Here is a 27,509-nt window from a genome sequence, read left to right as displayed (position 1 = left end):
TGGAGGGCAGTGTTTTACACCTCTTACTCTAAACAAAACATTCAATGAAGCAGGTTAGTGTTACATACTGATAAACGGCAACTCAAGTTCATGGTAAGTTCAAAGGTTTTGTACTATAAGACTACAAGGAATGCCTAGGGCAAAAAAAAATATGTTACAAATCAAGCTCTGTTCAGTCATAGTTGTCTAGGACAACTCGGAGGTATTGTAAACTGGAAGTGCACATTAAATAGCGCGAGCTTTGTCAAATAGCATCTACTTCAAAATGCAATATATACGTTAGCAGCCAAAGTTAATTGTTAATGATTTGGGACACATATGATGTAATGTAATGTTAAACTATGTGAGTGGCGCTGTGTGGTGCGACAGGGATTTGAGCTACTTCCTGAGTCACAGCTCAGCCAGGTGGCGCCTGTCCGCGCCGGTATGCGTATACTAAAACAATGTGTTCGATTTTTTTTTTTTTTTTGGAACGGCGCGGGCCGAGCTGCACGGCTGGTGTGCGATCCCCTTTAGGAAGCTTTTGAGGAGTCATGACCGAGGATACACAAGTGTATCCTATGCAGAAGGTTTATTAACTAAACCTGACACACATAAATCTCCTCCCCTTTCACATCGTCACCTTTTAAATGCATAAATATTGTTATTAATCTCCTAAGACCTGCACCATAACATAATACTTAATTCTGTGTAACTGGAACCTGTGGTACACAAACTTGGACAATTACACTGCTTTATGTTCAACGAAAATATTTGGTTATTATATTTATTGTTTTTTCCTAACCCCAAATAGCTGGAAGAAATCTGAAAAAAGACAAACCAAAGCTCGGGTCTTAAGAGGTTAATAGACTTTATGCAGTGGTGTAGTGCAGGGTATACGCAGGTATACGGAGTATACCCACCTCTTTATTTGATGGCATGGGGTATACCCACTTCTACTGGGGGCATCCATTAAGAGTATACCCACTTCTACTGGGGGCATAAACTAAGAGTATACCCACTTCTCCAGACACCACTACACCACTGGCTTTATGTCCAGCTGCACTACTTCCTGAACTTCAGCCAGCTCCTTGTTTCCTGTCTTCCATTATTGGACAAACTGATTAATCCAGGTCTGCCTGACATCAGTAGTCACAACAACAATAACCAGACACACCTGGATTAATCGGTTTGTCCAATAATGGCAGACAGGAAACCAGGAGCTGGTTGAAGTTCAGGAAGTAGTGCAGCTGGGCATAAAGCCTATTATTAAATTACAGTAAATGTAGACTCGTATCAGACAGTATATTGAATATTTATGTATAGATGCACGACATAGAGGCAACCACGGTTGGTTCTTTGCCTCTACGTCGTGCATTAAAATCCTTTAATTTAATACTTTTTTTCTTGGAGTTTGAGCTACACTCTGCAGGACTTTAGCCCTCCAGGATCAAGTTTGGACACCATGAATGAAGCTAGTTCTATTAAAGGAATAGTCTACTCATTTTCAATATTAAAATATGTTATTACCTTAACTAAGAATTGTTGATACATCCCTCTATCATCTGTGTGCGTGCACGTAAGCGCTGGAGCGCGCTGCGACGTTTCGATAGCATTTAGCTTAGCCCCATTCATTCAATGGTACCATTTAGAGATAAAGTTAGAAGTGACCAAACACATCAACGTTTTTCCTATTTAAGACGAGTAGTTATACGAGCAAGTTTGGTGGTACAAAATAAAACGTAGTGCTTTCCTAAGCGGATTTAAAAGAGGAGCTACATTTTATGGTGTAATAGCACTTCTGGGAGTACTTCGACTCGGCGCAGTAACACCCTCCCTCTCCCATTATGAGAGGGAGAAGGGGAGCGGACTTTTCAGGCGAGTTGAAGTACTCCCAAAAGTGCTATTACGCCATAAAATATAGTTCCTCTTTTAAATCCGCTTAGAAAAGCGCTACGTTTTATTTTGTACCACCAAACTTGCTCGTATAACTACTCGTCTTAAATAGGAAAAACGTTGATGTGTTTGGTCACTTCTAACTTCTAACTTTATCTCTTTATCTGCAAAAATTTTGCATGTAGTGGACCTAAAGACATTTAACTTATGTGACCAGTCTTAAAGAGAAAATTACATGGCAACTTGTAAGATTAGTCTAAGCAATTTATGCAACTGTCCCCATGATTTGTTATATATTATCTTTACCTTTTCAGTATATTAGACGTGACTTTGTTCGTACATTGTATAAAATCTTTGCTGCCTTAATTTTTTGTTGAATCAACTAAGATTTACAAGTCATGTCAACATATTATTATCTATCTAACTACTCATTTTATAAGTTAAAACAATTCATCTGTAGTTATAACAACTCATTTCTAAGACAAATAATAGTAATTAATTATAAGTTAAATCAAATTAATATGGCTTTAAAATCATTTTTTTGTCTCTTAAATGCTATTGCTATTCACTGCAAATGTCTGACTGTGCACACACAATGTCACGTATTTAGGTTTATACTTGAATTGAGAGAGAAAGTTGATAACCAGCACAATCCCAGATAGCAATGAGTCGGTGGACCACCGGCGGTGCTCTGGCGGCAGAAAGCGTCATAAGGGCATAATCGCAAACAGGTTTGACGGCGGACCGCCTTGCATAAATTAAGCAGTCGGTCCGCCAGGTGCATCTCGCAACAAATGAGAGTGACGTATTCAGCGGCAAAAGTTTCATCCCCGCCAGCGGGATGCACCTATAGCCGACACCTTGGGGCTGGTGGCATAAAGAAGCCATGCGGATATTTTTTGCTATCTGGGATGAAACAGATTAAACCAAAGTAACTTGTGTTGGATTTATCAACTTGAAACTTTGGCAACTCTAAGTTTGTTCATCTCACTTTGTGCAACAGCTTACAGAAATGAAGTTCTGCACCCCTGACTTATTTTCAAAAGTGATATGCAATTGTATTATTAGAAAGAGCTTTATTCTACATGTACATTTGGTCTAAAATATATATTTTTTTCAGTTCTCAATGAAAAGTAAAAAGAAAACTATACTATAGAAATGTAGGTTTCTCTAAAACTTTGATAAGGAATGCCGAAACATAACTATCCTGTCCATCTAATAAGTTACAAGGTAAAGTGTCAAAAAATTCATAGACTTTTTAAAAGCATTTGATAAAGAGAATGGTTAAGAAATAACGACTCTTAAAGGAACACGCCCACATTTTGGGAATCTAGCTTATTCACCATATCCCCCAGAGTTAGATAAGTCCATACATTCCTTTCTCATCTCTATGTGTGCTGTAACTCTGTCTGACGCAGCCCCCGCTAGCTTAGCTTAGCACAAAGACTGGAAGTAAATGGCTCCAGCTAGCATACTGCTCCCAATAAGTGACAAAATAACGCAAACATTTTCCTATTTATGTGTTGTAATTTGTATAGTCACAGCGTGTACAAATAGCAAGGTCATATAAGACACAGCCATCTTTTAACTGTATATATATTGGGAACTATATTCTCAGAAGGCGAAACACTGCTACTTGGGCGGGGTGATTTGCTCACAGCACCTGAGAAGCCCCTGGTGAGGAGCAGAGAGTTCGCTCAAGAGTTGTGCAAATCACTCCGCCCATGTAGCGGTGCTTCGCCTTCTGAGAATATAGTATGTATACTGTTAAAAGATGGCTGTGTCTCATATGACCTTGTTATTTGTACACTGTGTGACTATACAAATCACAACACATAAATAGGAAAATGTTTGCGTTATTTTGTCACTTATTGGGAGCAGTATGCTAGCTGGAGCCATTTACTTCCAGTCTTTGTGCTGCGTCAGACAGAGTTACAGCACGCACGGAGACGAGAAAGGTATGTATGGACTTATCTAACTCTGGGGGATATGGTGAATAAGCCGAACTCCCTAAATGTGAGCGTGTTCCTTTAAAGAACCAGGACCACATTGCGACAACAGCAATATGGTACACAATATCCTAACTTATTAATTGTATAAATTCTTATTAAATGTGGGCTGTGTTTCAGTCTTCCTTTTGAAAATGTAAAGGTATTGTCAGAATATTGATTTGCCCTGAAATGTAGTGTTTCATTATATGTGCCTCAAGTAGATTGATAAATTGATATACCTTTGTCTGCCATTTTTCTTTCAGTGCTTACTGTTGCCTTGAGACGTGGAACGGGATCTAAAAGATATGTGCAGTATTAAAAGGTATCCAGACTGACAGGTATCCTGGCAGCAGTTCAATTAATGGCCACCTGGGGTGTCAAACAAGATTTGAAAGCAAACCTTGTCGATGCCTCTTCACAGCGGGCACACGGGTATTTCCCCACTCATCTAAACAGAAGTCCAACAAGAGATACATTGCTCACCTCCTGTTTTTGTGTAGCGGAAAGCCTGAAACATCTTTCTCCACTCGTCCAGCTGAGTACCAACTTTTTCATCACCCCCAGGCATGACTGATGCATGTAATCAATCGGGAAGCATTTGATCAAATTAATGGGCATCTGAATAAATGGCGAAATGTTGTTGTGATGCTCGGGCTGAAGTTGGTTTCTAAATGATGAATCTGTCCGTAGATTGAGGTTGTCGGCAGTGATGCCGGTAACGCGTTACTTAGTAACGCGTTACTCTAATTTTACCACTTTTTTTTAGTAACGAGTAATCTAACGCGTTAATATTTCCAAACCAGTAATCAGATTAAAGTTACTTATCCAAGTCACTGTGCGTTACTATTTTTGAAATTTTCCTTAGTAAAATATATATTTTCTTGTATATTTCTTCTTGCGTCTCGGGAAGTGAAGTCAGGTGTGCGACAAGTCACGTTTTCAGCACGAGGACAATTCAGGTCACGTGTAAGCGACACAAACGTAAACAACGTACAATGAAGAGAGAAAAGAGTTGCAGCTACAAAAACACTACGTCAAATTAAAAAAAAAAACATTTGGAGTCGCAGCACGGCGCAGACAGTCAAACTAAGAGCAAGTCCCACATAGTCCCACCCGGTGATGCGAAGCAGTGAGCAGGAGGTCATCCACTACCCAAACAACAAAAGCTGGACTTCAGTGCAAAACCAGTAAGTGTGGGAGAGTTGAAGAACGAAAGTAACAAAGCGATTTTCTCCGAGCCCTGATAACATCTAAATCTCACTATGACCGCATATTAGCACATAACCTCTGAAAGAGTTGACAAATATCGCGTTATTTACTCACCGATTTCCACGTTTAGATCCAGAACTGTGTTTTCAACCATGATAAGTACATTCCAAAAGCGGTCTTTTTTTCTTACAACGCGTTGTGTTTCTCGTTTCATGTGTTACAATACTGATAAATCTACAAGGTATTTAGTATATAACATCCTGAAGACTTCTCCGTTTTTCAAAATAAAAGTAAGTCGAGTTTATAGAGTAAGTAGATCCTGTCGGGTCAAAAGTAACACTTGTTAGTTTTGTCCAGCTGCTAATACTGTGTATAATATGGTAAAAAATTGATATTATTCTAATTTGATTTAATTTTATTTTCATAGTGTTTAAACTATTGCATTTTTTTAGTCTCAGCAATTTAAGTTTGTACTGTTGGTTGCTTTTGAAACATTTGATAAAACTGAAATTTAAAATAAAAATGTAATTTAATTATTTTTTACAAAGATAAATGACAAAATAAGTTTGCAGTTACATATTAAAGAGGTCATAGTAATATATATTTAATAAAAACAAGTGTAACACAAAAATCTATCATGTTTTGTTGTGTTACTTTTGACCCACCTGTGTGTTAGTTTCGTCCCTGCTGTCAAGGTCAAAAGTAACAATTCACTACTCTTGTTTAAAGTGAAATTATACAGAAGTCGTTTTACATTTGTTCAAAATTCCAGCTGGTTTTGATAGACCACACTTGTTATTGACCACAACAAAAATATATCTCTGTCTAAAACATTAACTTTTAAAATTAAGTTTTTCTGAAAATGGCCCCTGCTCACCCCTATTTATGTTAAGTGAAGTCAAGAAAGACTCATATATATATATTTTAGTTTTTTAAAACACAACAGTTCAACTTAAAATGTCAGGAGATACATTGTTGACGTTACTGTTAAAAATGCACTTCCAATAAAGTGAGTGTTGGCAAAACCGGTTGTCATTTTTAATGTTGAGGCAGTGGGGGTGTTGGCAGCTACTGGAATGTAACTAACAAAGTAACTTGTAATCTAACTTAGTTACTTTTAAAATCAAGTAATCTGTAAAGTAACTTAGTTACTTTTTAAATGAGTAATCAGTAATCAGTAATCAGATTACTTTTTCAAAGTAACTGTGGCATCACTGGTTGTCGGTGTCCTGAAATGTGACTCCGTTGTACCATTCACCATTCTGATCACATTTATCACAGCCATAATATCCAGAACACAGCTTTGTGCCACGAACAAAAGCTTTAGCTAGAGCATCACAGACAATGCAGAGAACATGTACACTGTAAGTTTTACCTCTGCTTTCAATGCCTCTAGACAAGAGGTCTTTCAGGTCTGCAACAACATCATCTAAAAAATGTAGATTTTGGCTTGGCTTTTTTTCCCCACATGTCAATGTCGTAGGGAAAACAACAACAGGATCCAAATGGATGGCACAGAGAACAGGCCACATGACTTTGTTTGAATTTTTTAATAATGATAAGCCATCAATATTAAAAGACAAGTAAATGATGCTGTGGTCTTGTAGCTTGTCCACGGGGTACTTCTCCAGGCAGTACAGTAACTTTTGATGCAAAGGATAGTGTAAGTATTCCATTTCGTATTGCTGTGTTGTTGCTATGTTTCTAGGTGTTTTTAGGAGAGTACGGACGGTAGATGGAAGATCTCTGTGGCCATGTTGCTGAAGAATATGTAACAAATGGTCAACAGCATTGTTTTTTATTTGGAACTGAGATGTCCAGGTAGCCAGATCTGCTCCCAATGATCCGTTGTCTTCTGAGTCAGATGTGTCATTTAATTCCTTAAAGTCCATGGCTTCCTCAAGGTCAATGGCTTCTATAAAGTCATCATCCCAGTCACTGTCTTCAGAAGATGATGATGAAGGTGATGCCTCAGTGGACAGGTGGTCTTCCATAAGACATCCAATGGCTTTATCCGAGTCATTTTGACACATTGGTGGTAGATCTGGGTGATCCTCCTCTGTGTTCATTTTTTCCATATTTTTAAAAACACATTTGGCAGCTCTCCATGATCTGAGATATTGTCTTGATCTTTCTTTCTTTTCCTCACTCATTGTTACGTCCCTCGTTAGTTAGATGTAATTTGTCTAGGAATATTATTATTAGACGTAACAAAATAGCTGTGTGTGTATCATGGTGGCAACAGGAAAACCACAAGACAAAAAGGCAGACAACCAAACCAGCAATCTCATTGCAAAGTGTTTAATTAGAATATAAGTTGAATATGAAAAGTAGTATCAATATAGTATAAAGGAATAAATATTTACAATATATACAATTAGCAAGAACAAACAAACATTGACAAACTGGAGGAGAGGAAGGAGCGAGAGAGTGGAGCTTAAATCAAAGAACCAAATATAATCATAAGGAAAACTAACTAAGGAGTAGAAAGCTAAACTCTCTAACAAAAGAAAATGTAGAAAGAAACATCTTCAGCGTGCAAGACGCTAAAACTAAACCATACTATCTAACAAAACAAAACATACATAATTAGCTCCACTCGTTTATGCTAGTGTGTCTAATACATGATAAAAACGACTACGTGCAAATGTAGGTCGCGACCTGCTTACCTGACTCACGACCTCTCCAACCAGGCTACATATCTCCACAAAAGGACATGGTTTAAAGTGTACGTTTCACCGGTACCGCGGCCGGTGTTCCGCGTTTCGAATCAAGCATGAATTAAACACAGAAACCCCAAACAAGCGAGCACGACAAACGCAACGTCTCTCCCCAACCCAGAGTTTGTCTTTGAGCTGCCGCCATTGAAGTTTGAGCCATTCATAAACAGCTCCGTGAGCAGCGATTGGTGGCGCGATCCGTGACGTCAGACCCTTACGCCCGCAGATTGACAGATGGATCGTCAAATCAGAATCCACACCTGAAATACAACAGACAGGCACGCACACACATATGCAGCAAACAAAACGCTTGCATAACACAGCGTACGTAACACTCATCATGAAGAATTCCTGAAAGAACAATATATCTCCATGTTTTCCTACAATCTTTCTGTTCGAAATTATGAATTTTTCAAATTTACTCAAATTGTATTTTATATTTGTATTTATACAGAGGACTTTTATTTTGCATGTACTGTTCTACACCAATAATGAAAATAATTTTGTAAAAAGAAATTCTCCTTATTAATGTGCTTCATATTCATTTATTTATAGAATTTAATGTACATGAACTGTTATATAATACTAAAATTAAATTGTACTTTTATAAAATTTATGAATTTTACAGTAATGAAGGCTTTGCCCCTCATTGTATTTATTTATACAGACTTCTTTTTTCCTTAGACTTTATCCCACGTTCCGTCACATCCGGCTCTGGCAGTTTGTTGTGGTTAAAATACAAATAAAGCTCGAAACCGCGTTTCGTCACATCCGGTTCTAAATAAAGTTGCTGCCCCCACCATGTTCGCTGCAAGTTTGGTTGAAGAATTGCAGCTAGTAAGTAAAAATTTATGATTTAAAGTTTGTGATAATATACCTACGAGTTACAATTTATGTGATGTTGGTGAAGTGTGACCTATCGAGAGGGAATGGCCGGTCATGAGAGAACTTAGACCTGTGTGTCTATCGGCACTAGGCAATTTTATGATTTGGTAATGTTAAATAGAGTATTAACTACAGTAGTTTTATGGTTGCCTGTTTAGAGAGAGTGCGATCATGTAAGATACCATATTCCCTTTCAAACCATGGCGTTATCGTAGTTGTGTTTTTAGTAATCATGTAACGTAACGAACGTGCAAAGGCAGTGCAAAAAATAAATAATAATAATAACGCAAGACATTGGATATTTTACTTTTTATTAGAGAGGCTTTCTCCTGTTCGCCGCATGTAAACAAAAAGTAACGTTAATTGCATTTGCGACGTCACGTGGCATAACGTAAACTCGCTGCAAAAAGTAATGTTAATTGCATTTGCGACGTCACGTGGCATAACGTAAACTCGCTGAACAGTGGTCATGTAATTTGCATTCGACTCTAATGTAGAGACTAATACAATTAATACAGTTAGCGGAGGTCTTTGTTAGTACATGTGTGCATTATGTTGCTCGTCTGACCAACGCTTGCTGTCCAGATCATAAACACATCGATGCTGCATTGGCTGCTTTGCTTCGATACGTTAGTAGCGCCGCCATATTGGGAAGGGCAAAAGCCCACTAAACTCAGAGGTGAATGGGAGCTTTTTCGGCCTTAAAACTTTACATGGTTGTATAAATTGTCAAGATGTGTTTGCAATGTTAGTCGTATGGGTTTCTATGGCGGTCATTAGGTGGTACTTGATCTAAAAAGTTTGAGAACTGCAATGAAGAGAATAAAACAACTCTCTTATTTATTTACGATTATGCTTATTACATTTTAATCAATAGATGTGTCTTTCACACTTGCACTCGACTTGTAAGGCTAGACTGAATATATAATGTGTAAAGTATGTTACAGAGACCACAAAATAAGTATGCTAGACACGCAGCAAATAGTTGTATGACCGATAGATTTTTATAAATAAGAGGGCAAATGCATCTAGGTTCTCTGACAAGCAACGCACTAGAATTTTAATGTGCAGAGAATTACACGTAATACACCTTGAACGAACACAATGAACTCCTCAAGGAGAGAAAGCGCGTAGACACAAACTGGCTGAAGGCATTGAAGACAAACATGGTGTGTTTATCTCAGAGTCAGATGTGTAAAATAGAGCTTTTTGCCCCCATGATAGATGAGAACCTGCAGCTCTCTCTCTCCGCTGGAGTGTGCGCGCGCCCGCAGCAGGGCGCGCATAGCTCGATTCTAGTGACATCAGTGGCAGTTAAACTCAAGTGCCACGCCCTTAAAGGTAGGGTAACACATTTTGAAAAATGCTAACGGTAGCCGCCTAGCAATGAAATCCCGATCCCACCCTCAAGTCAAATCGCCATCCAAAGTCACGCCTCTTTCAAAACACATGAACACGCACAGATCAGATGGTCACATCTCATGTCTCATTCAGCAGTGAGAAAACTTTGCAGTACAAAGTCGAATAACACTTCCAAAATAACCAAACAACTGGTTTACATCAGAATTAGTTTAAGCACACGTTCGGTTGTGTAGATGTCACGGCCAGGGGCTGGCTGTTCTAGGCTAAAGCCACGCCCCTTCTCAACTTCCACCTCGAGGAGGTCCCCAAAGCCAACCCAATGACCAAACAACACGAGAACAGGTAAGTATAAAACAATCTTTATTGAATTTAAATATTTAAAATGTCTTGGGGAATGGGGAAAGGGGGATTAAAACAAAATCTAGCTCTGCTCTCCAGGTGGGCCTCAGCCGGGGGATGACGGGAAGCAAGGGGCCAACGGGGGTCCGGGACGTGGAACTCAGGCTCCGGCTTGGCCTTAATAATCCGTGGCGCGCTCCTTCTTCCTCCTGGAGGCAGAATCAGAACCAGTATGAGTGTGGGGGATTATTATATTGGTCGCGTACCTAAATCTTCCTCGGGGAGGCTCCTCCCTGTAGCCACACAACTTCCGTCAGGTCACTCACCACTCCTTTCCTTCTCTCCACAGGTTGGACACAGAAGCACAGTTAGTTTGCCTTAAGATGGCTCTCACCTCTCGACTGGACTCAGCGTACCGTAAGTACAGGTTTTTGCTCGATTTCTCCTCAGAATATTCACTCGCTCTCCTCTTCTCTCCACAGGTTGTTCCCCACAGGTCTACCGGATACATTGTATGCTCCGTCTCTATGGATCGACAGCTTAAGAGGTTAATAGGCACACAGGCAGCAGTGGCGGACTTACAGCAGTCGGCGCGGCGTGCGATGGGGTAAGTAGTTCCTAGGTGGCGTCGGGGGCGAACCTTCACGACCGCTAGATGGTGGCAGAGGGGTGGAATATCCCAACGTCTCACCGGGCCGAGCGCTGCCCTTTCCCCGTTACCGTCAGGCGTTCGAACTCTGGACAGGGGCGCCCCTTTGTAGAGGCCACGGGACGATGGAATTACGTCACCTCTCTCTCTGCAACAACAATGTTTAGGCAATCGGACACATAAATAATAATAGCCCCAAATCGTACTCACACCTCTGCTGTTTCCTCGGCTCTTCACCACCACTCTTCACATCCGCCCGATGTCTAGACGGGGGAAAACCGCTTCTGGGCACCGTACTATTTCTGGAGGCCCGAAGCACGCTCACAACGTATGCTGTACTGAACTGAGCTAAAGCCAGCAGCCTCTTTGTCTTCTCTCGACGAAGTGCGTGAAGGCGGGGGTTAATCTGACAAGACACACAGCAATACACAACAACCCACAGCAATATACAGCACCACGTCAAAAATAAAGGTTTCCACAGCACAAAGACTCACCCACCACTCTTAGTGTACGAAAAAGACACCCGTCTTCCCTCACTTCGCTTAGTTCAGATTTGGCGATGAAAATATGCGGCCCAGCTAGTGGTGTCGTCGTTGTGACTGCTTCGGTAAGTATTCCTTCGGCTCACCCACCGCACTATATTAGGGGTAGGGCCGCCCTCCTTCTCCTGGAGGAATTTAACATAAAGCCAGGTTACTGCACAGGACACTTTCAACTAGATCTTGGTACTCACAGCGATGCCGTTTTCAATCACCTTTTTTCACTTTGTCTCAATTTGTCATGTATCCGTTCTCCTCACAACCTCTAAGGTTCCCGATGTCTTCACAATCATACAATTCCAGCCAAAAGCTCTTCAGTATAACACCACAACCAGCCGGGTGCAGTGCTCCTTTAACTCTCTCTCACAGCTCCGTCCTCTTTTGCCTCTCTTGGCTGCTGTACTCTCTCCTCACGTTCTAAGCGCTCTGTGGATCAACGGCGCCCTCCGGCTCCTCCGAGGACGGAGTGTGTGATTTGGGTCTGCCCTAGGCAGTAGTGGAGCTCGTGCCCGAAACAACTCTTCTGCTGTGTGCTGCTACAGCTCCATTTATGTGGCCCGTCCTCATCTCTTCCTCTAATCAGAGCTGCTACATAAATTGGCTGCACCTGTGGCTCGTTTCTTCCTGATTTGGGTTGCCAAGGAGACTGGGAAGTGAAAGGTGCTTTTAAAAATTCTGTCCGGGCGGAACCTCATCTCTCCCTTTTTGGTTCCGCCCTAAGTCACCCTGTGACATAGACGTAGTAACTATATCGTTACGCTAATCCGTAAACGAACACAAATTTCATAAGCAACACAACATTTCATCAAAGTAGAATATCTGAATCCATCTCAATACAAACATATCGCGTACCTACCTTACCAAAATAAACAGTGCAACGACCCTTTCAGACCCTTTGCCTCCTGCAGATGTTTCATCTCGTGGTAAAGCAGTAAAGTTACCGATGTTCATTACGGTTTTAGCTCTAGCTGATCCAGGCAGTTTTTGCTGTTGTTGTTATAAAAGATGTCTTTAGTTTTGTGCCTCCTGTGTAGGTTGTCAATTCAGCAGAAAAGTTTGCTGTTCTCACTGTTTACAGACAGGAGGTGAGCGCACGTGAACGCGCCGATGACGTATGGTGTCTGCGTGGACTCCCTGCGTGGTGGGAATTCAAATTACGCTTACGTATAAGGGACATAAATGGAAACGTCCGTTCGGACCGAAATCTATGATTTGTTGAACATTTTTTGGTCCTACGCCTTTCACAGATGACATAAATTTCAACAAATACATTTAAACAACTTAACACAGTGATTGCTATCAGGATGTGAGGAGACACTTAACCAGCATAACAAAAAATGTTTCAGGATCAAATCTGTTACCCTACCTTTAATTATTCAGAATTCTAAGGCTTAATACAATTTAAACGGATGAGTTACAAAAAAATCACGCCCTCACAGTTCTCATAAATGGGCAAAATTAGCCATATAGATCAAAAACAACGTTTGTAAAAAGCTGTTAACATATTATTTTCTACTGTAAAGTTGGACATTTTAGCATAGAGGTCTATGGGAATTGACTTCCTTTTGGAGTCAGCCTCAAGCGGCCAGTCGATGATTTGCAGTTTAAGTCACTTCCCTATTGGCTTCCTCAGAGAGCTCGGAAATTAAATTTACTTGACATTTCAGGGGGCAAGGCGACCCCCAATCTAATGGTAGGGGGGAAACTGCCATTACAAATTAGACGGAGAGTTTTGGGACACAGAGCGTGTCATTTATGTAGTTATTTTAAGTACATTAATTTTTCCCGTGAGGGGGTCAGTGAAGTTATGGGAAAAAGGGTTCGACTAAATGGTCTTTAAGTGCAACACTAGTCTTTCTTACCTTACATATGTCATGAAATTATTCTCTGTAGAAAATAAATATTATACTGTTTCCTGTTAGATACGACAGAACACAGAATCCCAGCGCAGATGTATTTATTCACAGCATGTGTATTGTTGAAAACACTCGATGACTTAGTATAAATGAGCAAACACTAGAGACAGTCAATGTGTATAGGGGATAACACTCGGCGGCAGTCCACTGCCAAAATTCTTTCGGGAAAGTAGTGGGAAACACATCATGAGCCGTAGGACATCCACTAAACATCCGAGGGTCTCTGACAAGGAATCCTAGCGGACACAGAGAGAGAGAGAGTGAAAGGCAGATGGTGCTTCAGCAGGTATTCACGCTGGACAGCGCTCCGGTGAACTCTGCGCTCAGAAATCCTTAGAGGGGAGAGACGCAAGCTCGGCTGTTGCCACTCCAACCAAGTGAGCGAGCGAGCAGGAACGTGAGAAGATCCAGCAGATGGTGGGCGAAGACTAGAAGCCAATCCTTAAGGCAGAGTGAGGCGGAACAGGGGATCTGGGAAAAGGCAGCAGAGAGCTCGAATTAAATAGCTAACTAATGACACAACTAGACAAGAACTAGACAGAGCTAGATGGGCATGAACATACTGAGACGAACTTGCAAAGAACAGAGGAAACGAGGGGAATTTAAATCAAACCGGATTGGACAATAATAATGAACAGGTGAGGGACGCCGGTGAGAAGAGTCAGAGATAATGAGATCACCAGGTGGAAGACGCGCACATGTGGAGCTGTCAAAACAAAAACACAACACAAGTGAAACAAAGACAAAACAGCCAATAGGACCGAAATCATAACAGTTTACATCTTTTTTGAGCGTGTTCATATTGTCACTCACCTTAGTATGGAATGAACCTTCTACAGAGAGCAAAAACAATAAAGCCAAATAACAAATATACAGATAAACGTCACATAGTAATTTATCTTATTTTTAATAAAATAAGACAAAGAAACGTTGTTGTGTCTCAGTTTTCTCTCAGTCAAAAGATGCGGCAAACAGAGTAACGTTAACGGACAAAGTTTCAGTCAGTCAGCACAGTCTCGCGCAGGATTAAAATTCGCGCCTTTAATAGCTTTATCCGTTGGCCAATCAGAAGTGAGTTTTTTAAAGTGAGCCAAATGCATTTTTTAAATTAAAATAGTTTTTGATGTATTTTTTTATCGGTATTTCAATAAAATTAACCTTATATAAATAATTTAATAATTTAACAATTTGACAATCAAGTGTCAACGGGTGGGTGTGGATATGTTTGAAGAACCAGAAATCAAATGTAACTAAACTTGGATAAAATATATTATATGCATGCTCATGTTTTAAATATTTAAAACAACACTTTTTGGTTCAGATCAAGAAAGACATAGGATTTATAAAGATGTCATACAAACACATTCTAGATATTTCCCAGATGGTGTAAGGTTGTTTTTGTTGGCTGTGGTTTCAGGTCTGCTGCAGTACCAGCTGTTATCTCATTCAAGATACTTATACCTGTCCTCAAGCTCTGCATCACTTCATCAGAAACACTTTGCGCAAGTGGTACATCTGTTCCTTCTCGTCCATTACTCATAGTTGTTTCTCATGTGTTCTACTCATATTTGTTTGTTTGTGTTTGTTAACTTTGTTTTACAGGGCAAGCTTTCAATCACATCAGAAATTACCCACATCAACCTCGTTTGCTCTCTCTTCAAAGCTTTGTCCATATTGCCATGTATTCGTATTGCAGGAGTTGCAAAATACAGTCACATCTCAACTATTATTTTATGATGCTTTTTACAACTAGTCAGGTTTGTGTAATATTTTGCTTTATATATGTTAAATTGTAACACTGTTGTCTTGTAAGGCATGACATTGTGTTCTTATTCAAATACATACATGGAATGACAATAAAGCTGACTTAATATTCTGCCACAGATTATTCAAGTGCTTTATTTGTTGTCATTGTTTCTTATTTAGGAGGCACAGCGGCTTGGTGGTTAGCACTGTTGTGAGTCGGTTCAAGCCCCGGCTGCTGAGACAGGAGGTCTTTCGTGAAGTTGTCACTTTCTCCTTCAGCGTGGGTTTACTTCAGGTACTTTTGTTTATTCCCAAAGCCCAAATACATGCAGGTTAGGTTAATCGAATATTTTAAATTCCCCCAAGTTGTCCTCGGCACCCTTGAGAATGGTGCCTGTGATGTTTATGGTATTTCAGTTTGATTTTGATTCCAGGAGCTCCTGCAGCTAGAGAACAGGCTGGCTACAGTGACTAGAAAGGGACAGGGCAGATCATCCCAGTATAGGGTAAAACCACATCTGTACAATGACCTTTAAACAGAGGTGTAAAGTTTCTTTGTTGTATATAATAATTTACAGACATCAGGCTTTATATGATGATAGTCAAATATGGAGTTTACAAATGTAGGGATAAACATGTGCAGCTACTTTTGCCAAGTATATGGCCAATACATAAGCTAAACTTTTGATAGCTTGTTATTTAAACCAGTAAGGACACACAAAGCATAAAAATATATCTGTAATCAATTAAAATTTCTGAATTTAGTAGCCTATTTAAATATCAAGTATTATTAAAATATCCTGCCTCTGTTCTGTAAAAATTAATCTACATTTTCTGATGGTTTTGAATTTCTTAACATGTTTAGAATTTTTTTGAAACCCAGTACATTCAATTGAGTACTTTTACTTAAACCTCTCACCTTCAGGTGATCAAAAAAGTATTTTCTGGAAGCATCATAGGCTTTTGGTTCTGATGACCTGCACCCCAGCGGTATTAGATCTTCTGTCTGATTACATCTCAAAGACTTTACGCACACTTGACTAGTAAGTCCAAACTTAAAGGAACAGTATGTAAGAAATTTATATCAATTAATCATAAAATGGCCCTGATATGTCACTAGACATTAAGAAATCATTTTCATTTCAAATACTTGTATCACTGACAACAGCAGTCCGGCCAGGATATTGTCATTTAAAAAGTGGAGTTGCAGCCCTCAACTGATGTTTATGTTGTCATTTTGTGTATTGGCCACCATCTGTGTGATTGCAGTACCAGTTTTAGCCACAAGTTTTGTGATTGCAATACCAGTTTTGGCCACAATCCTACATACTGTTCCTTTAAGCTGTAGTCTTTAGTTCCTCATACTCAATTGTTTGCTATAAGCGTTTGCTTTTTTGTAATAATTCTATTTGAAGCTTCATAGATAATGAAATCGATGCACTAACAGTGGCATCTACAGAGCTACATTCAAGTCATCAAAACAGACTTTATGATGTCATTGAGCCAATCTAACCAATATACACTGTTAAAGTCTTTTAATAAGAGTAATCAAAATGGTAAGGAAGCATAAGTCATAGTGTATAATATGCGCTTGCTTTGGCAAATAAATGGAAAACAGGTGCACTGTAGAGGCAACAGCAAAGGTGGTCTTGGGAGGAATATCCTTAAAGGGATAGTTCACCCAAAAATGAAAACATTTACTCACCCTCATGTTGATACAAACCCTCATGAATTTCATTGTTGTGAGGAACACAAAGTAAGATATTTTGAGGAATGTTTGTAACCAAACAGTTTGTGGACCCCATTTACTTCCATAGTATTCTTTTTTCATACTATGGAAGTGAATGGGGTCCACAAACAGTTTGGTTACAAACATTTCTCAAAATATCTTCCTTTGTGTTCCTCACGGCAATGATGTTTGTACAGGTTTGTGACGACATGAGGGTGAGTGAATGATGACAGAATTTTCATTTTTGGGTGAACTATCCCTTTAAGAGGGTCACACATAGTGATGGTCAACCCGGATCTTTTTAAGGATTCGGGTTATTCTGAGTCACTCACTAATATGATCCGGGTTGTGCGAGTCACTCGAGTCACTTGAGTCTTGGTCAAAATCTCCCAATTCCAATCGCTAAGTCATACTAATGCCAACCAAGCAACTCAGATCATGCATGCAGCTACGAGTCTACGACTCCTCTGCTCGCAAAAAAGGGCTCATGTGACCTGAGGAACTCATAAAAAACATGCATGTCCATGGTAACATTATCAATAACATAATTGTAAAAGTTCGGTGTGTTTAGTTTCATTTCATAACAACAAATATATCAACACCACGTTTAGAAGATGTCAGGCTTTGTTGACTTTGGACGCGAGAGGAACGTGTCCTGTTTCAGATTGACTTAAAAGATCCATGATAGGCTTCGGTTAATGCAGTCACACAGTCACTAATCCGCGCAAGAACATGATCTTGTGAGTGAGTCCCAGAAAGAGCCACCCGCTCCTGCACGTGTCCTGTGAGTGAACCACTCACGTCACTCTGTGACTCAGTCAACAAGAGGAGCCGTGTACGTCCATCGGTGGCGGATCTTTCCAACAGCACTGCTGCAGCAGTCCTCGTATTTAAAATGTTTAAACATTTGCATCTTCTACCCAAAACATTGTGCCAGTCAAATATTGCAACAGATTAGCCTACATGAGTCAGTGGGTTAATAACACGAGCAAGGCTCGTTTCTCCTAGTTCAGGATTCAAGCTCTATGAGTCACTCTCTGTGTGAATTCCAGAGCCGCCGACAAACTCATTGTCGCGCGCACGCATTCCTTTGTACTCTGACTCTGAGCTGCAGGAAATTATGATCCGGAATAGCAGCTTTTGGTTCACTTGGTACCCCCAGTCGACATTTGGTGATGTAAATTAACTTGTTGTTGCAAGTTATAGAACCTATGGCAGCTTTTTTAGAGTTATTTGTTGTAATTCTGTTGTAAACATTTGAAGAGCTTTGTATTTGATACAATTTCTCATTTTTAATGCAAAATCTGAGAGGACTCAACTGACTCGGGTTAATGGTCACTAAGGACTCATGGTTCTCGAGTCATTTTAGGGATCGGGTTAAATGATCCGAGTTTCGAGTGACTCGCTCATCACTACTCTTAGTGGTGCACCACAGTTGCAGCTTACCACAGGTAATGGTTTCCACAGTTGATGGTTTTGGTGAACACCAGTTGATGGTTTTGGTATCGAAGTTGCAACCTTACCAGACAATTTGTTTATCTTACTATGCCCTGTTGCTGGGAAGAGATGCTGAAAATGGCTGAAATTGTTAAAGTTGGAAATGGCCATAGCATAGGCATTTAGGAGTGGTAAAGGGTATTTTTTTGGGGGGATTCTAATTGTACCAAATCACAAGGTGAAGTTGGTGTCAGTGTATGATTATTGAACCACTGATAATGTCAATTTCTTACAGAAGTGTTTTAAGGTTGTCGATTATTCATGGGAAAGCAGTCTGCTATTCACAAGCAGTGTTTGCCAGTACAAAAAGTTATCTTATCCAAGTAATTCCTGGTATTTGCCTGCGCACAACAGTACTGAATCAAACCATCTATTTGCTCTAAATGTACATTTTAAGGGAATTTTACAAACTAGAAATGCGTTTCCAGTTTTCCAGATGTGACAAAACTCATATGATAATGACAAATGAAACACTAATTGCTCTTAATGGTACACACTTCGTTTGTGGTAACAAAGCTTATCCATTTCTTTCTAAGGGCTGAGAGGTAAACTGTTTTTTGTACCTTTTATCAGCGATGTAAGTAGTGTCAGAGGATTATGTGAAGCAGCACTTAATCATGAGACATACTAAACATTAGATTTCTGATACTGAGAAATGGTTAGGAAGACTTATTCCATTCTTAGAAGGAAGTAACTGATTTACAAAACGAAGTACAAGCATTGTAGGAAGCATTTAAAGCTACAGTGAATGCCACTTTCATTTCTATTGCTAATATTTCAACCCAGTCTCACCCCATGTCGTCAATATTTGACGACACTTGACCATTCGTCAATATGTGACGCGGAGGGTATACCTTTCGCGTCATTTTTTGACGAACTGGGGACTTCAATACTATTACGTCCGTTGCATTCTCTTCTCCTATTTTCTTACCATTTTCGCGTCGGTTTAGGGTTAGATTTACATAATGACATCCCTACCCAAACCTAACTCTAACCCCAACGCCAGGTGACAACTGTTTCTAACCCCAACGCCAGGTGACAACTGTTTAATTTCGCGTACACTGTTTAATTTCGCGTACACTGTTTAATTTTGCGTAATCTAACCCTAAACCGACGCGAAAATGGTAATAAAATAGGAGAAGAGAATGCAACGGACGTAATAGTATTGAAGTCCCCAGTTCGTCAAAAAATGACGCGAAAGGTATACCCTCCGCGTCACATATTGACGAATGGTCAAGTGTCGTCAAATATTGACGACATGGGGTGAGACTGTGTTAAATATTTTGGATGAAGTAAATGCAATTAGAAAAGTTGTTTTGCGAAATCGAATGGCGCTTGACATGCTGTTGGCTTCTCAGAGGAGCACATGTAATTGTAATTGCAACCAAATGTTGGCAATACATTCTGGAAGATTCTGGGTAAGTGGTTCATAATCTGGCTAAAGTTTTGCATGAACGAATAGCTAAGCTAAATAAAACCATGTCTTTTCTCATCTGACTGGTTTACATCAATATTAGAACTACTTTGGAATTATTTAAAAACTACCTTTGGTAGTCGCAATTTCATAATTGTTTGTCATCTTGCTCTTGTACATTGTCATAAAAGTGTTGATTTGTATTTATTAGACACTTGACTGCTGTCACAGGCCCATCAAGGCCATTATCCAGTATAAGACACACTCCCCCAACCGACGCTGGTACGCAGAATGACAGAAATTACCTGTTCTTTTAAGAGCATGTAGAAAGGAAAAGTGAGGACTGGCCATCTAAGCTTTTTAAAGATGTGTTTTGATAAAGATTATGAAAGTTTGCTATCTATAATCATTTAATTTTGTCATATATGATTAAGAGGGGGGAGTGCAGGATCCTACCTTAGATCCTCACGTGCAGAATGTTTTATTGGGTTTTTTTAATCTTTAATCATTTATTTACATAATCATCATAATCATTTTATAATCATTAGTTATCCATATAATTGTTTATTTGATTATTTAATATTACTTTATCATTATCAATTTTATTATTATCATTTTTTTATTATTACATTATTATTATTTATTCATTCATTCATTATATTTCTATATTTCATGTGTCTTAATTTCATGGTGGTTCAGTTTCATAGAGCTGTTCTGTCTGTGTGTAAACAGAGATAGATAAAGAGAATGTTTATGGAAGCCCAAGGTCTAAGGGATGTTGCAGCTGAGCAATTTGGATATAACAGTGCACTGGGGTAGACGAGGTTTGAACATTTGAGGCATATGCAACTGAAACTGCTGTCCATCAATAAAACTCTGTTCTATTTTATCATCTAAACCTTCGTCTCACGCCTCTGCTTATGCTCTCCTCTAGCAACTATTGATCAACCTTTTAACTGACAGATGCCTATTAAACAAGTAAACTTATAATTTCTGACGTGATCTGGTGCCCGGGGCTGGATCTTTTTTATTTTGTCTGTAGTGTGGAGACCAGATCTAACAATATGCTTAGCATGATGTCGAGCACACAAAATGTCGTCAGTATGGCCTACATGAAACACGACTGCCCTCTACAGGTTTTTGTATTTCCTGCGTCCCCCACCGAACACCCATTCTGCAGAATGCCACAGAATTTTGGAAGTGCTCGTGGCATTCTGCTCTCTGAGACGCGCATTTTTAAAGGCCACATCTGTACCGACATCCTATGTCTCAACCTCAACAATAAATTGGCCATCAGGATCTGTAAAGCAAAGCACAGGCGTAGAGGTAAAAAGGGACTTAAGAGTGTCAAAGGCTACCTGTGCTTGGTTGTTCCATTTAAATAGCATTTAAGAGTAGGTTAATGGGGTAAGTGGTGCAGCTATCTGACCAAATCCCTTATGTAACGCGAATAAAAGTTGTCGAAACCCAGGAAACGCTGTAGGGATTTACAAGTGTTGGGAATTGGCCACTCGACGATGGCTTTGATTTTAACAGGGTCAGCCTTAATGCATTAGGGAAATATAATATGGTCAAGGAATGTAACTGATTCGATGTCGAATTTGCACTTCTCCGCTTTGACATGTCATCCAGGTACACAAAGACAAAGCAATTAAGCATGTCACCCAAGACGGCATTGACAAGACCCTGAAAGACAGACAAAGCGTTCGTTAATCCGAACTGTAAAACCAAATATTCAGTGCCCGTGGGGGTATTAAATGCTGTCTTCCACTCATCCCCCTCACGGATGCGCACCAGATGCTACGGGTTACGCAGGCATAGTTTGGTAAAGAACTGGGCTCCCTGTAATGTCTTCTCCCTGCAGAAAACATTAGAGGTAAGGGGTATCTATTTTTTACAGTAATGTCATTTAAACCTCGATAATCAATACAAGGGCGCAGAGAGCCATCCTTTTTCTAAATGAAAAAGAACCCGGCACCTGCCGGAGAAGAGGAGTGACGGATGAACCCAGGTTGTAAAGATTCATGTATGTATTTATGTCACAGGGTGACTTTTATAGGGCGGAACCAAAATTGGCGAAACTTGGTTCTGCCCGAAGATGGTTTCCGCCCGGACCAAATTTGAAAAGAACCCCAGTACTTCCTGGTTTCCAGGGCAACACAATCGGGACCTTACTGTTAGGACGTCAGTTTAATTGGTTGCTTTGTTTCTGTGTTTTCATTGTCTGTGTTTATGTTTTACAGCTTTGCTCATTTGCGTCTGTCACTTGGGTTCTTCATCTGCGTGATTCCTTAAACCTGCGTCATGCACCTGCTAATCATTTACCCCTCGTTTGGTTTGCTATATTAGTGTCCTTAGCCTTTTGTTCCCTGCGAGTTCGTCATTGTATGTGCCTTGCTATATCTCCTGTCTTGTCTAGTCGGTCTAGTTCCTAGTATTGTGATATTCTAACTATCCGTTTATTTTGTTATTTTTTCATAGTCTAGTCATTTTTCATAGTTCAGTCTGTTTTATTTTAGTTTTTTCCGCTTTTTACCTGTGCTATCTGCTGTCACCATCTGCCAGGTTACCCACTGCTCTGCTATCTCTGAGTGGTTGTCGTCTCACTCTCCACTGCAGCTTCGACTGCTTGGCTGCCAGAGGCGCTGTCCAGCGTACCATCGCAGGGTCCGTAGCTGCAGTCCGGCTCATCCGGGTAATTTCTCCGTGGCAGTTCTATCATTCACCCAGTCTCCTAGCAGTGGATTTCTCAGTTGGCCTTCGTCCATTGGAACTCTCTCCCTGTCTACGCACAGCAGCAACTCTCTCCCTGTCTACGCACAGCGGCAACTCTCACCCAGTCAAGCACTGCGGATCTCTCTCTCTCTTTGATTCTTCTGCTATATTATTCACCCAAGCTCAGTCTTATGGACACTGACTCATTGAATAAACGCATTTTTTTCTGCAATTGGATCCTGTCTCAGTCTCCCTCTCTAAGCCCTGACACTTACGAGCCACAGGTGCAAAGCAGTAAGGAAGCAGATTTTGATTGGAGGCTAGGTGAGGATGACACACATAAATAGCTCTGCAGGAAACACAAGAGGGCAGCGATTGACACGGGGAAAGCTCCTTTTCGCCAAGGGCGGACTGAAGGCTCTGTTGATCCGGGCATCGCTGGGAAGCGAGCGGAAAGAGGACAGAGCCGCAGGAGGTGAAAGAAAGGCATGCCGTGGATTATTTAAAGGAGCACCCCGAAGGGTTGAGTTGTTGGGCTCGTTTGGTGCTGTTTTGGTGCGTTTGTTGTTGGGCTGTTTTTCCTCTCAGGCTGAAGCTGGCGCGGATGTGTGGGACGAAGTAAACCATAGTGGCCGGAAGACAATTGGAGACTACTGGAAACTGAAACGAAACAAAAGGAAAAGCGGAGTTTAGCGTGAGTGTTTGCTATACTTGGGATATTGTGACATAAGTGAAATCGCTGTGCAACCCTGTTGGAGGAAGGGACGCCTCGTTCTGTGTGGCTGGAAATAATCGCCTGTGTGTATCAAAGAGGAGAACATTAGAGAAGATCTTACAGTGATTGTGAGTATGAAACATTGAGTTTGGGACACACGGTACACTAACCTGTTTTGTAGTGAACGACTCCGGGAAAAGGAGAACGGCCCTACCCCTGAACAGTGTGGTGGGTGAGCCGGAGGAGGACAAACTGGGGCTGTCACAGCGACGTGAATGCTGACTGGGCCGTGTTAACACTCTGGGGTCGACGGTGGCGCGGGCACCGCAAAGTCTTTATTTTTCAATCACTCCGCAAAGAGAGTTAGATAACTCTGCTGATTTTGGTCATACAGACATGATTTATACATCATTTAAAACGTTAAAGTGTCTAGTTCCCTTTCAGTCGGTCACTACGACGTCACGTCGTGACCGACGAATTGGGAACTCGCTTAGAGAGACCAATCTGCTTCGTATACTACTAAAACGCCAATGAACTTGGCATTGAGATATTTGCATAATGCTGGCGCCGCCCCGCCAGGTGCGTATATAAGGCGCACGTGCAAATAGGGAAATCAGCTTTTTTCGCTTCGAAAGCCGGCTTTATCTGACTGAGAAGCTACTATCTGCTCTTCTGGGAACGGTTGCTGAAGTTGATTGACAAGCAGTACTAACACAGCGGACGCTCGCAGTATTCCACTGCTCTGCATATTTTTTGTTTTGAGTTTAGTGTGTGCGTTGCCTTTCCCTGTGCGCATCATCAGCTGAGCACCTAAAGAGTGATTTCCCTAAAAGAGTGATACGTGAGAGCTCTGTGTCTTTTTAAAGACAGCCACTCTCTCGTATATTCGGAGATCAGCGTCCTTTTCAGGATTGTTTTTCGTCCGTGCGATCTTGGATGTGAGAGGTATAAGGGTTCCAGTTACGGTCACGAGCGCTGTCTTCATGCTTGGGCATCAAGCATTCTGAGGCTGCGCTCGTGGAGAGTTTTTGTTCTCTCTGTGAGAGCATAACCCTCTTGGATTGCGGAGACGACTGACGTTTCTACGGGAATGCTGTCCGCGTCTTTGCAGTGCTGACACCGCCATGGTGCGACTGTCAAGCGCTCGCATGACGCTCTTCGCATCACTACGCTGAGGAGGACGGAGGATGCGTCCTCCACCTACCGGCCTTTCATCCTCAGCCGGTTGAGGTTCCGGTGGAGACGGCAGAGTCGTGTTCTATGATGTCTGCCGAATCCATTGGACCTCCTTCTGGTCCCGTTCACTTCTGCAGCATCAGAGGGGTGTCCAATTTTCCTCCGAAGTGGAGTCGTTCCGGAGATGGCGGCCGTGCCTGCTCGAGCGGCGGTAACGGTAGAGTTGGAGGGGTTAACCCCTCTCCGCCCGAACCGTACCGCCCACGTGATTGGTATTTCGGAGCTGCTCGGGCCTCTCGGTCCTCTGCTCCTGTGCCTTTCTTCCCGACGGCACGAAGAGCTGACGTGGTTTGCGGCCATCCGGCCGTTCAGCTTCAGCTTTCACCCCTCACCTCCCTCACCAATGGAGCCGCTAAGGGCAGGGACCCTTCAGTGGAGCGGGGGGTTGCGATGCAGCTGCGTTCCTAGAGGGACCACCCAACCCTTCCCTCCCGTGTTTGTAGATAGTCGTCCGGTTACGGGCGCTGTCCGTCAGGCATGCGGAGAGGCGGCTTCAGCCCTGCACGCAATAACGTTGCTACGGGTTCACCAAGGATTTACGAGGGAGGCCGCGACCTTCAGTCGTGCGATGTTCACGACAGTGGTTCAAGATCGCCACCTTTGGCTGTGTCTGGCTGACGGACGCAGGCGAGAACAACTTCTTGAATGCTCCTGTCTCACAGACCGGCCTCTTCGGCGAGGCCGTGGAGTCGTACAGCTCCGCTGCGCAGACTGAGGCGATCTCTGTGGTCATGCCCCGGCGAAGGAGAGCTGCCCTTGGTAAAAACCACCACGCCGGTTCCTCAGTCTGCCTCTCGCCGTCGGCGTCCTGCGGCGACCACCTCCGTTCCCCTCTTCGGACCCCATCTCGGCAGCGCGGGGGAACCGGTCGTCAGCAGCTCGCCCCGCCCGCTTAGCCGCTTCCCGTGAGATCGGGAGTTTAAGTGGCCAGTAAGCGGGCGACCTGGGTTGGCAGAGGATCACTCTTCAGGAGACGGTGATTCGCTCCTTCCCCCGATAGAGGGTCGGGTGGAAAATTCTTGGTTTGCATATGTTCCACCGGCTGTTTAGCCGGTGCCCACTAACCACACACAGAGTGCATTCCTCTTCCCTCTTCAGGTCTCCAGAGGATCGAGAGAGCCGTGAGCGGGCACACACCAGCTCACCCTACCTCTCCTCTATCGCCAGCGGGTGTTCTGAGGAGTCCGAGCCCTCCACTCAGGAGACCGGACCACCAGCAAACCCGTCGGAGTCTGCGTCCTCAGCTGAGGAGACCGGACGACCGTTTCCCTCAGCGGGCTCAGGTCAGTGTCACACACACACATACTGTAGATGCTTATGCTGTCACGGCAGACGCACCGGCAGTCCCGCCTGTCCCGCCTCGCTGCCCCGCCGCGGGTACACCGGTAGTGTCGTTAATTCTCCTCGTACGGTGCCTGGGTGCTTGGCTTCAGTTCCCAGCCCGTTTCGTTGGGTTTTACGCACGATCCGCCTCGGTTACGAAATACAATTACCGGCTCAACCCCAAAATTCTCGGGCTTTCGTTTCACTATAGTGAAAGTATCCGATGCACATGTACTGCGTGCATAAGTCGATGTCCTGCTGGCGATGGATTATCGAGCCGGTCCCTCTTACCGAGATGATGATATGATGATAGGGTTTTCCAGCCTTTATCTCATAGTACCCAAAATACGCGGTGGGTTACGATCGATTTGATTTACGCCCGGCTCTACAAAGGTGGTCTTTTTTTTTTTTTTTTTTGGATGATAACGCCGAGGCTCGTATTTCAATATTCAGATCGGTTGCAGCTTTAGACCTGTAAGACGTGTACTTTTGTGTCCATCTCCCCTCGCCTTAGACCGTTTTTTCGCTCTGCGTCATGGGGTGGGCATATTAATATTAAGTACACCATTCGAGCTGTCTCTCTCTCTCCGTGTCTCCATGAAAGTGCTAGTCACGGCATTAAAATATCAGAGAGAGAGCGTTGTTCGCATTCTGCTTTATTTACGTTGACTTATAATAGCCCGTTCTTGGCAGACGTGCGCGAACACAAAGAGTTAATGCTTCGGCATCTCGCTCGTTTAAGTCATCAGGTCGACTGGGAAAGAGCAACTTTGCCCCGTGCAGAGGATCCTTTTTCTCAGTATGGAATTAGACTCGATCAACTAATTGGCGTGTTTTACAAGAGCGCGCAACTAGTCAGTTCTGACTTGCCTCGGTTTAATTCGAGGGAAGTACGCGGTCCCTCTGATACAATTTCAGAAGCTCCTGGACATATGACAGCATGCTGCAGCCGTGACACTGCTCGAGCTGCGTCATATGAGACCGCTTCAGCGTTGGCTTTACGATCGAGTCTCGAGGAGAGCGTGGCGCACCGGCATACATTGTGTAAACACTACACCTGCGTGTCATTTAAATTTCCCCGTAGTAGACCCAGCATTTCTGATAGCAAGATATGCCTCTGAGGGGTCTCCTGGCATTCTGTAGCATGCGATGCCCTAAGCACGGGATGTTCAGCCACGTATGACGGGCCTGCAGTCTGGGGTGTGCATAGCACCCCAACTGCCGCGAGCGGTGCGCTGTATATCTGGGACTTGTACGCTCCGCTATGGAGATGCGAGGGACGGATGTGTTTGTCGACACTGATAACTTTGCGACTGTTGCGTTATTTACCGTTAAGGCGGTTTTGCGCTCTCGTCACCTGTCGCATCTCGCTCGTCATCTCCTCCTTTGGAGTCAGAAGCATCTGAGGTCCCTTCGTGCCATTTACATCCCGGGATCGCTCAATACAGCGGTACGCGCTTCCGAGCTGCGCCCCCGGCGAATGGCGACTCCACCCCCAGACGGACCAGCTAATTTGGAAGAAGTTCGGTTGTGCGTAGATAGATCTGTTTGCGTCGCCGGACGATACCCACTGTCGCCTATTTTATTCACTAACCGAGGGCAGCCTCGGCGTGGATGCGTTGGCACACAGCTGACCGCGGGGGGTGCGT

General features: G+C 42.4%; 1 long non-coding RNA gene across 3 annotated transcripts; it reads left to right on the top strand.

Moving 5' to 3' along the window:
• The first annotated feature begins 6,297 nt into the window (after positions 1–6,297).
• Positions 6,298–15,726, top strand: LOC129441593 (uncharacterized). 3 transcript variants are annotated; one of them, XR_012371555.1, is made up of 5 exons: positions 6,298–6,439; positions 6,559–8,632; positions 14,903–15,242; positions 15,412–15,526; positions 15,666–15,726. It is a non-coding gene; the product is annotated as an uncharacterized lncRNA (long non-coding RNA). The 3 variants fall into 3 exon arrangements; XR_008643551.2 differs by having other exon boundaries at positions 6,298–8,632; XR_008643552.2 differs by having other exon boundaries at positions 6,298–8,632; positions 15,412–15,563.
• Positions 15,727–27,509: the final 11,783 nt, after the last annotated feature.

The sequence above is a fragment of the Misgurnus anguillicaudatus genome, chromosome 2, assembly GCF_027580225.2.
Source record: "Misgurnus anguillicaudatus chromosome 2, ASM2758022v2, whole genome shotgun sequence".
Classification (NCBI taxonomy): Eukaryota; Metazoa; Chordata; class Actinopteri; order Cypriniformes; family Cobitidae; genus Misgurnus; species Misgurnus anguillicaudatus.
Note: the sequence above shows the minus strand (reverse complement) of the source record. Positions and strands in the feature narration are given on the sequence as shown.